At 45.0% G+C, this 10,928-nt stretch overlaps 1 non-coding gene and 1 pseudogene across 1 annotated transcript; both read left to right on the forward strand.

Annotated features, from left to right (window-relative positions):
- Positions 1 to 337: 337 nt before the first annotated feature.
- Positions 338 to 528, forward strand: LOC119944266. Its single transcript, XR_005455761.1, has one exon. It is a non-coding gene; the product is annotated as a U2 spliceosomal RNA (small nuclear RNA).
- Positions 529 to 1,054: 526 nt separating this feature from the next.
- On the forward strand, positions 1,055 to 1,213 carry LOC119944325 (annotated as a pseudogene).
- Positions 1,214 to 10,928: the final 9,715 nt, after the last annotated feature.

The raw sequence follows: 10,928 nt of genomic DNA on the forward strand, positions 1-10,928 counted from the left end.
TTAATGTCTGTCTCCCCTTCTCTTTAAAGTCAACTCTGTGGGCGAGGGATTGTCTACCAACGCTGTCATAGGATACTCTTCCAAGCCCTTAGTCCGGTGTTTTGCACCAAGTAGGCTCTCAGGAAATACAATTGATTGATCTCTTTCAGCTGTCAAAATATCAGCGTTTTTTTCTCTACCAGAGGAAGTTTCCCCGCCTCTTCCGAGGAAGCAGAGGTGGGCGGGGAGATGCAAATAAGGAGCCACTAGGGCACCATGGGAAGTGGGAAAACCGTGTCGTCATGAGGTGCAGAGGAGCGGGAGAGGGGGGCCTGGGCGGAGCGCAGGTGATGGAGTTATCGCTTCTCGGCCTTTTGGCTAAGATCAAGTGTAGTATCTGTTCTTATCAGTTTAATATCTGATACGTCCTCTATCCGAGGACAACATATTAAATGGATTTTTGGAACAGGGAGATGGAGTAGGGGCTTGCTCCGTCCACTCCACGCATCGACCTGGTATTGCAGTACTTCCAGGAACGGTGCACCTCCCTCCGGGGAGATCAATTTCTCAGTTTTTAAAAGCAGACCTTAGTGAGAATGGGAAGTTTCTTCTAGCTCCCACTCTTACGAGTTCTACCTAGAGGGAGATTGGCTTGGTTCTGGTGTAAAGTATGTTTTTTTGGGTGGGAGGGAACCTCGGAATCCATGTTGTTTCGGCTTGTTTCTTTTATTGTGGGGTTCGGGACATCTTGTCTCTCCGTGTCTTAAATTACATCGTCCAAAAAAGGGGAATCAAGACTGTGAACCCCACGTTGGCCACAGATTGTATACAACCTGATCAGTTTGATTTACCCTTGGGGTTTAGCGCAGTGCCTGGCCCGTCCCCTCCCTAGAATCCCTCTGTACCAGCTCCAACCGTCAGCCCTATCAATTCCCTTGCTCCCATTTGCCCTTCCCCGTCCTCACCTTCCCGGCTCTTTCCCTCCGTCTCTCCCCCATCCCTACCCATCCCGTTCATCTCTTCCCTAGAATCCCTCTGTACCAGCGCCAACCGTCAACCCCTCCCTTCCACCCTCCTCCCTCCCCTCCTCCCTAGTTTAATATCTGATACGTCCTCTATCCGAGGACAACATATTAAATGGGTTTTTGGAACAGGGAGATGGAATAGGGGCTTGCTCCGTCCACTCCACGCATCGACCTGGTATTGCAGTACTTCCAGGAACGGTGCACCTCCCCATGGGGAGAATTAGTATCAGTTTTCAAAAACTAGAAACATTACGAATTGCCGTTTGCGTTTTCAATATCTTATCTTCTTAATGCTGTCTTTATGAAAACTTATCGTTACCTTTTTTTTATCAGTTTCGTTATTTGTGTGAAAAGTTAATTTTACGTGCTTGTTTGTTAGGTTTTTTATTACCCTAACTTAGGTAGTAAGTGGTCCTTGGTTTTTTTTCTATTCATTCATCAACTTAGGGAGTACGTGTTTCTTGTTTTTTTTCTATTCATTCATTCATCAACTTAGGGAGTAGGTGTTTCTTGGTTTTTTTCTATTCTTTCATTAACTTAGGGAGTAGGTGTTTCCTGGTTTTTTCTATTCATTCGTTCGTTAACTTAAGGAGTAGGTGTTTCTTGGGTTTTTTTATTTATTCATTAGAGAGTAGGTGTTTCTTTTTTTTTTCTATTCATTCATTAACTTAGGGAGTAGGTGTTTCTTTTTGTTTTTCTATTCATTCATTCATTAACTTAGGGAGTAGGTGTTTCTTGGTTTTTTTCTATTCATTCATTAATTTAGGGAGTAGGTGTTGCTTGGTTATTTTCTATTCATTCATTAACTTAGGGATTTTTTTCTATTCATTTGTTCGTTAACTTAGGGAGTAAGCGTTTCTTGTTTTTTTCTATTCATTTATTCATTAACTTAGGGAGTAGGTGTTTCTTGGTTTTTTTCTATTCATTCATTCATCAACTTAGGGAGTAGGTGTTTCTTGTTTTTTTCTATTCATTCATTAACTTAGGGAGTAGGTGTTTCTTGTTTTTTTTCTATTCATTCATTAACTTAGGGAGTAGGTGTTTCTTGGTTTTTTCTATTCATTCGTTAACTTAAGGAGTAGGTGTTTCTTGTTTTTTTTCTATTCATTCATTCATTGGGGAGTAGGTGTTTCTTGGTTTTTTTCTATTCATTCATTCATTAGGGAGTAGGTGTTTCTTGGTTTTTTTCTATTCATTAACTTAGGGAGTAGGTGTTTCTTGTTTTTTTTCTATTCACTCATTCATTAACTTAGGGAGTAGGTGTTTCTTGGTTTTATTCTATTCATTCATTCATTAACTTAGGGAGTAGGTGTTTCTTGGTTTTTTCTATTCATTCATTCGTTAACTTAAGGAGTAGGTGTTTCTTGTTTTTTTCTATTCATTCATTCATTAGGGAGTAGGTGTTCCTTGGTTTTTTTCTATTCATTCATTCATTAACTTAGGGAGTAGGTGTTTCTTGGTTTTATTCTATTCATTAACTTAGGGAGTAGGTGTTTCTTGGTTTTTCTATTCATTCATTCATTAACTTAGGGAGTAGGCGTTTCTTGGTTTTTTCTTTTCAGTCATTCGTTCAATCGTATTTATTGAGCGCCTACTGTGTGCGGAGCACTGTACTAATCGCTTGGGAAGTACAAGTTGGCAACATATAGAGACCCAGCAGCGGGCTCACAGTCTAGCGTGTGTAGGAGCAGACTCGTACTGTAGGGAGCTTCGTGCCTTTCAAAGCGAATGGAGTAAGAAAGTAGACCTGTTTGAGGGGTGAGGAAGTGTCAAGGCTTCTACGAAAGGTCATTCTCATTTCCTCAGATGTTGAAGACATTTGCCTTCTGCATTTATTCCTTCATTCAGTCGTAGTTATTGAGCGCTTACTGTGTGCAGAGCACTGGACTAAGCGCTTGGGAAGGACAAGTTGGCAACATCTAGAGACGGTCCCTACCCAACAGTGGGCTTACAGTCTAGAAGGGGGAGACATTCATTCATTCAATTGTATTTATTGAGCGCTTACTGTGTGCAAAGCACTGTACTAAGCACTTGGAGACAGACAACAAAACAAAACATATTAACAAAATAAAATAAATAGAATAATAATAAGACTTCAAAGCCCGGGCCCTTTCCACTGAGCCACGCTGCTTATGTGTATATAGCTATAATTCTATTTATTCTGATGGTATTGACACCTATCTACTTGTTTTGTTGCCTGTCTCCTCCTTCTAGACTGTGAGCCCATTGTTGGATAGGGACCGTCTCTAGATGTTACCGATTTGTACTTCCCAAAGCGCTTGGTCCAGTGCTCTGCACACAGTGAGCGCTCAATACTATTGAATGAATGAATGAACAAAACCCATTTTTTAAAAAGTCCTGCCGGGCATTTGAGAAAGATCTCGAAGCAGTGAGAGTCTGGGAATAATTAATATGTTTGGTTTTGTTGTCTGTCTCCCCCTTCTAAACTGCGAGCCCGCTGTTGGGTAGGGACCGTCTCTAGATGTTACCGATTTGTACTTCCCAAAGCGCTTAGTCCAGTGCTCTGCACACAGTAAGCGCTCAATAAATACGATTGAATGAGTGAATGAACAAAACCCATTTTTTAAAAAGTCCTGCCAGGCATTTGAGAAAGATCTCGAAGCAGTGAGAGTCTGGGAATGATTAATATGTCTTGTTTAGTTGTCAGTCTCCCCCTTCTAGACTGTGAGCCTGCTGTTGGGTAGGGACCGTCTCTAGATGTTGCCAACTTGTCCTTCCCAAGCGCTTAGTCCAGTGCTCTGCACACAGTAAGCGCTCAATAAATACGATTGATGGATTGATTGTCTGTCTCCCCCTTCTAGACTGTGAGCCCACTGTTGGGGGCTCACCAATCAACCAATCTGCGCATCAGGCAGAAACTCCTCACCCTGGGCTTCCAGGCTGTCCATCCCCTGGCCCCCTCCTCCCTCCCCTCCCTTCTGTCCTTCTCCAGCCCAGCCTGCACCCTCGGCTCCTCTGCCGCCGCTCACCTCCTCACCGTTAGGCCTCGTTCTCGCCTGTCCCGCCATCGACCCCCGACCCACGTCCTCCCCGGGGCCTGGAATGCCCTCCTTCTGCCCATCCGCCAAGCTAGCTCTCTTCCTCCCTTCAAGGCCCTGCTGAGAGCTCACCTCCTCCAGGAGGCCTTCCCAGACTGAGCCCCCTCTTTCCTCTCCCCCTCCCCATCTCCCCGCCCCACCTCCTTCCCCTCCCCACAGCGCCTGTATATATGCTTGTACAGATTTATTACTCTATTTTTCTTGTACATATCTACTATTCTATTTATTCTGTTAATGATGCAACCTTGGTGTCATCCTCGACTCCGCTCTCTCATTCACCCCTCACATCCAAGCCGTCACCAAAACCTGCCGGTCTCAGCTCCGCAACATTGCCAAGATCCGCCCTTTCCTCTCCATCCAAACCGCTACCCTGCTAATTCAAGCTCTCATCCTATCCCGTCTGGACTACTGCACTAGCCTTCTCTCTGATCTCCCATCCTCGTGTCTCTCTCCACTTCAATCCATACTTCATGCTGCTGCCCGGATTATCTTTGTCCAGAAACGCTCTGGACATATTACTCCCCTCCTCAAAAACCTCCAATGGCTACCGATCAATCTGCCCATCAGGCAGAAACTCCTCACCCTGGGCTTCAAGGCTGTCCATCACCTCGCCCCCTCCTACCTCACCTCCCTTCTCTCCTTCTCCAGCCCAGCCCGCACCCTCCGCTCCTCCACCACTAATCTCCTCACTGTACCTCGCTCTCGCCTGTCCCGCCATCGACCCCCGGCCCACGTCCTCCCCCCGGGCCTGGAATGCCCTCCCTCTGCCCATCCGCCAAGCTACCTCTCTTCCTCCCTTCAAGGCCCTGCTGAGAGCTCACCTCCTCCAGGAGGCCTTCCCAGACTGAGCCCCTTCTTTCCTCTCCCCCTCGTCCCCCTCTCCATCCCCCCGTCTTACCTCCTTCCCTTCCCCACAGCACCTGTATATATGTATATATGGTTGTACATATTTATTACTCTATTTATTTATTTTACTTGTACATTTCTATCCTACTTATTTTATTTTGTTGGTATGTTTGGTTCTGTTCTCTGTCTCCCCCCTTTTAGACTGTGAGCCCACTGTTGGGTAGGGACTGTCTCTATGTGATGCCAATTTGTACTTCCCAAGCGCTTAGTACAGTGCTCTGCACATAGTAAGCGCTCAATAAATACGATTGATTGATTGATTGATTGATGTGCATCTACCTTTATTTCTATTTATTCTGATGACTTGACACCTGTCCACATGTTTTGTTTTGTTGTCCGTCTCCCCCTTCTAGACTGTGAGCCCGTTGTTGGGTAGGGACCGTCTCTAGATGTTGGCAACTTGGACTTCCCAAGCGCTTAGTCCAGTGCTCTGCACACAGTAAGCGCTCAATAAATAATGAGTGAATGAATGAATGAATTCCCTCGAAAATCTCTTTTGAGTGGGAAACTGAGACAGGACGGGTTGGGTTTCCTCAGAGGAAGAGCGGCTCTGGGCTGGGAGGGGGCGCGATCGGTCACGTGACCCCGCGGGCGATGACGTCAGGGAAACGGGCGGGGCGATGCAAATCGAGCGGTTTGCCCGCGCGGGGCGTGCTGGGAAATGGGCGGGGAGATGCAAATCGAGAGGTTTGCCCTCCCGGGGAATGCTGGGAAACTGACAGGAACCGTTGTCTTTGGGCAAGTCACTTAACTGCTCTGTGCCTCAGTTATGTCATCTGTAAAATGGGGACGAAGACTGTGAGCCCCCCGTGGGACAAGCTGATCACCTTGTAACCTCCCCAGCGCTTAGAACAGTGCTTTGCACATAGTAAGCACTTAATAAATGCTATCATTATTATTTGCACATAGTAAGCGCTTAATAAATGCTGTCATTGTTATTAGTTGCACATAGTAAGCGCTTAATAAATGCTATCATTTTATTATTTGCACATAGTAAGCGCTTAATAAATGCTATCATTATTATTTGCACATAGTAAGCGCTTAATAAATGCTATCATTGTTATTTGCATAGTAAGCGCTTAATAAATGCTATCATTATTTTTGCACATAGTAAGCGCTTAATAAATGCTATCATTGTTATTATTTGCACATAGTAAGTGCTTAATAAATGTATTATTATTATTTGCACATAGTAAGCGCTTCATAAATGCTATCATTGTTATTATTTGCGCATAGTAAGCGCTTAATAAACGCTATCATTGTTATTAGTTGCACATAGCAAGCGCTTAATAAATGCTATCATTGTTATTTTCACATAGTAAGTGCTTAATAAATGCTATCATTGTTATTATTTGCACATAGTAAGCGCTTAATAAATGCTATCATTATTATTTGCACATAGTAAGCGCTTAATAAATGTTATCATGATTATTATTTGCACATAGTAAGCGCTTAATAAATGCTATCATTATTATTATTTTGCACATAGTAAGCGCTTACCAATACCATCATTGTTATTATTATTATTTCTAGACTGTGAGCCCACTGTTGTGTAGGGACCGTCTCTCTACGTTGCCAATTTGTACTTCCCAAGCGCTTAGTACAGTGCTCTGCACACCGTAAGCGCTCAGTAAATACGACTGAAGGAATGAAAAAGGGGGCAGGAGGGCGGGAGGAGAGTGACGGGCCGGGCGGAAGCCCAGCGACGCCCACTCGCCGTGATATAAAGAGGAGAGGGAAAGAGAGGGCAAGCTTATAAAAAGGGATTTATGTGTTTATTTTTAGCGTTGTATAATTGATAATGATGGTATTTGTTAAGTGTTTAGTATGTGCAAAGCACTGTTTTAAGCGCTGGGGAAGAAACAAGGTGATCAGATTGTCTCTTGTGGGGCTCACAGTTTTAATCCACATTTTACAGATGAGGTCACTGAGGCACAGAGAAGCTAAGTGACTTGCCCATGGTTACACAGCTGACAATTGGTAGAAGCGGGATTTGAACCCATGACCTGTGACTCCAAAGCCCGGGCCTTTTCCACTGAGCCACTCTGCTTCCCTGTATAATTATGATTTAGTTTAATTTTTACCGGTGAGGACCGTGTTAAATGTTTTTGCGTTGTGGTGCCGGAGGTTTGTTTCGCTTTTCTGTGTCCGTTTGGGGTGGTGCAGTAGAAGAAGCGCGGCATTTCGACTCAGAAGCCGTGAGTTCGAATCCCGCCTCCGCTGGGTGTCCATTATGTGACTGTGGGCGTGTTACAGCGTGGCGGAATGGAAAGAGCCTGGGCTTTGGAGTCACAGGTCGTGGGTTCAAATCCCAGCTCCGCTAATAGTCGGGGGCTGTGCTCTATGGTGTAACCTCTTAATAGTGATGGAGGTATTTAATAATGGCATTTATAAAGCGCTTACTATGTGCAAAGCACTGTTCTAAGCGCTGGGGAGGTTACAAGGTGATCAGGTCCCGGCTCCGCTAATAGTCGGGGGCTGTGCTCTATGGTGTAAGCTCTTAATAGTAATATTGGTATTTAATAATGGCATTTATTATTATTATTATTTTACTCTATTTAATTTATTTGTACATATCTATTCTATTTATTTTATTTTGTTAGTATGTTTGGTTTTGTTCTCTGTCTCCCCCTTTTAGACTGTGAGCCCACTGTTGGGTAGGGACTGTCTCTATTTGTTGCCAATTTGTACTTCCCAAGCGCTTAGTACAGTGCTCTACACATAGTAAGCGCTCAATAAATACGATTGATGATGATGATGATTTATTAGGCGCTTACTATGTGCAAAGCACTGTTCTAAGCGCTGGGGAGGTTACAAGGTGATCGGGTCCCGGCTCCGCTAATAGTCGGGGGCTGTGCTCTATTGTTTAAGCTCTTAATAGTAATATTGGTATTTAATAATGGCATTTATTAAGCACCTACTATGTGCAAAGCACTGTTCTAAGCGCTGGGGAGGTTATAAGGTGATCAGGTCCCGGCTCCGCTAATACTCGGGGGCAGTGCTCTATTGTGTAAGCTCTTAATAGTAATATTGGTATTTAATAATGGCATTTATTAAGCGCTTACTATGTGCAAAGCACTGTTCTAAGCGCTGGGGAGGTTACAAGGTGATGAGGTTGTCCCATGGGGGGCTCACAGTCTTCATCCCCATTTTACAGATGAGGTCACTGAATCACACAGAAGTTAAGTAATAATAATAATAATAATGATAGCATTTATTAAGCACTTACTACATGCAAAGCACTATTCTAGGCGCTGGGGAATTTACAAGGTGATCAGGTTGTCCCACGTGGGGTTCACAGTCTTCATCCCCATTTTACAGAGGAGGTAACTGAGGCCCAGAGAAATGAAGTGACTTGCCCAAAGTCACACAGCTGACCAGTGGCAGAGCCGGGATTTGAACCGATAACAACAATAATAATAATAATAGCATTTGTTAAGCGCTTACTATGTGCAGAGCACTGTTCTAAGCGCTGGGGGGTTACAAGGTGATCAAGTTGTCCCACGTGGGGCTCACAGTCTTAATCCCCATTTTACAGATGAGGGAACTGAGGCCCAGAGAAGTGAAGCGACTTGCCCAAGGTCACACAGCAGACATGTGGGGGAGTCGGGATTCGAACCCATGACCTCTGACCCCAAAGCCCGGGCTCTTTCCGCTGAGCCACGCTGCTTCCCTACTTCCCAAGTGCTTAGTACAGCGCTCTGCACACAGTAAGCGCTCGATAAATACGACGGAATGAATGAACGAATGAATGAAGCAGTGTTCTAAGCACTGGGGGGTTACAAGGTGATCAGGTTGCCCCCCCCGCGGGGCTCACAGTCTTCATCCCCGTTTTACAGAGGAGGTAACTGAGGCCCAGAGAATCAATCAATCAATCAATCGTATTTATTGAGCGCCCACTGTGTGCAAGTGAACTAAGCGCTTGGAAGTACAAGCTAGCAACATAGTGAAGTGACTTGCCCAAAGTCACACAGCTGACAAGGGCGTCCACCAAGTACCCACATCAGAGCAGAAGGGCCTGCTTTCTGGGGCCCCCTGAAGTGCCCAGACACAGCTGACAATTGGCGGAGTCGGGATTTGAACCCATGACCTCTGACTCCAAAGCCCGGGCTCTTTTCCTCTGAGCCACGATGCTGGTATTTGTTAAGCGCTTATTAAGTGTCAGGCACCGTTCTGAGCGCTGGGGCGGATACCAGCTATTCAGGTTGTCCCGCTTTGGGCAAGTCACAGCGTGGCTGAATGGAAAGAAGAGCCCGGGCTTTGGAGTCAAAAGCCGTGGGTTCAAATCCCGCCCCCGCCAATTGTCAGCTGTGTGACTTTGGGCGAGTCACTTCACTTCTCTGGGCCTCAGTTACCGCATCTGTAAAATGGGGATGAAGACTGGGAGCCCCCTGTGGGACAACCTGATCGCCTTGTAACCTCCCCAGCGCTTAGAACAGTGCTTGGCACATAGTAAGGGCTTAATAAATGCCATTATTATTATTATTAACTTCTCTGGCCCTCAGTTACATCACCTGTAAAACGGGGATTAAGATTGTGAGCCCCCCGTGGGGCAAACTGATCACCTTATAATAATAATAATAATAATAATAGCATTTATTAAGCGCTTACTATGTGCCAAGCACTGTTCTAAGCGCTGGGGAGGTTACAAGGTGATCAGGTTGTCCCTTGGGGGGGCTCCCAGTCTTCATCCCCATTTTACAGATGAGGGAACTGAGGCCCAGAGAAGTGACTTGAAAGTAGCATTTGGAAAATTGTATTACACTAACGAATTCATGTCCGAATAGCCAAAGCGGTAGGAAGCTTTTTAAAACACTCTCTTTTTTAAGGTTTTCTTCAGTTGGGGTTTCTTTTCTGTCTGCTTGCCTTGATGGTAATGGTAATAATAATAATAGCATTTATTAAGCGCTTACTATGTGCAAAGCACTGTTCTAAGCGCTGGGGATGTTACAAGGTGATCACAGTCTTCATCCCCATTTTACAGATGAGGTAACCGAGGCACAGGGATGTGAAGTGACTTGCCCAAAGTCACACAGCTGACAAGTGGCGGAGCCGGGATTTGAACCCATGACCTCTGACTCCAAAGCCCGGGCTCTTTCCACTGAGCCACGCTGCTTCTCATAATAATGTCAGCCCACTGTTGGGTAGGGACCGTCTCTATATGTTGCCAACTTGTCCTTCCCAAGCGCTTACTACAGTGCCCTGCACACAGTAAGCGCTCAATAAATCCGATTGATTGATTGATAGTTACGATCATTCTTTTTTAATGTCAGCCTGTGCTTTCGATGTTTAATTGTGTTGCTTGGCGGCGGTTTTGTGTTATGTGAGTGCTTGCGGCGTTATGACGCAAGGCGAGGGAAACACGTAGTTTGTCCATGAAATGAGGCTTTTAGTTTAAAGGATCAAACGGAAATATTAAAAATGCAAACGAGCGACAGCTGGGCCTTTAATTGGGTCGTGAATAAAGAAAGCCCGTCAGAGCGACGTGGAAGGGAGTGGGAGGAGAGGATTTAATCAAGGAAGGACTTTCATTCATTCAATCGTATTTATTGAGCGCTTACTGTGTGCAGAACACTGTACTAGGCGCTTGGGAAGGACAAGTTGGCAACATATAGAGACGGTCCCTATCCAACAGCGGGCTCACGGTCTAGAAGGGGGAGACTGACAATCAATCAATCAATCAATCAATCGTATTTATTGAGCACTTACTGTGTGCAGAGCACTGTACTAAGCGCTTGGGAAGGACAAGCTGGAAACATATAGAGACGGTCCCTACCCAACAGTGGGCTCACAGTCTAGAAGGGGGAGACAGAGAACAAAACCAAACATCTAACAAAATAAAATAAATCGAATAGATATGTACAAGTAAAATAGAGTAATAAATCTGTACAAACATATATACATATATACAGGTGCTGTGGGGAAGGGAAGGAGGTAAGATGGGGGGATGGAGAGGGGG

Source organism: Tachyglossus aculeatus, chromosome 22 (genome assembly GCF_015852505.1).
Source record: "Tachyglossus aculeatus isolate mTacAcu1 chromosome 22, mTacAcu1.pri, whole genome shotgun sequence".
Lineage (NCBI taxonomy): Eukaryota > Metazoa > Chordata > Mammalia > Monotremata > Tachyglossidae > Tachyglossus > Tachyglossus aculeatus.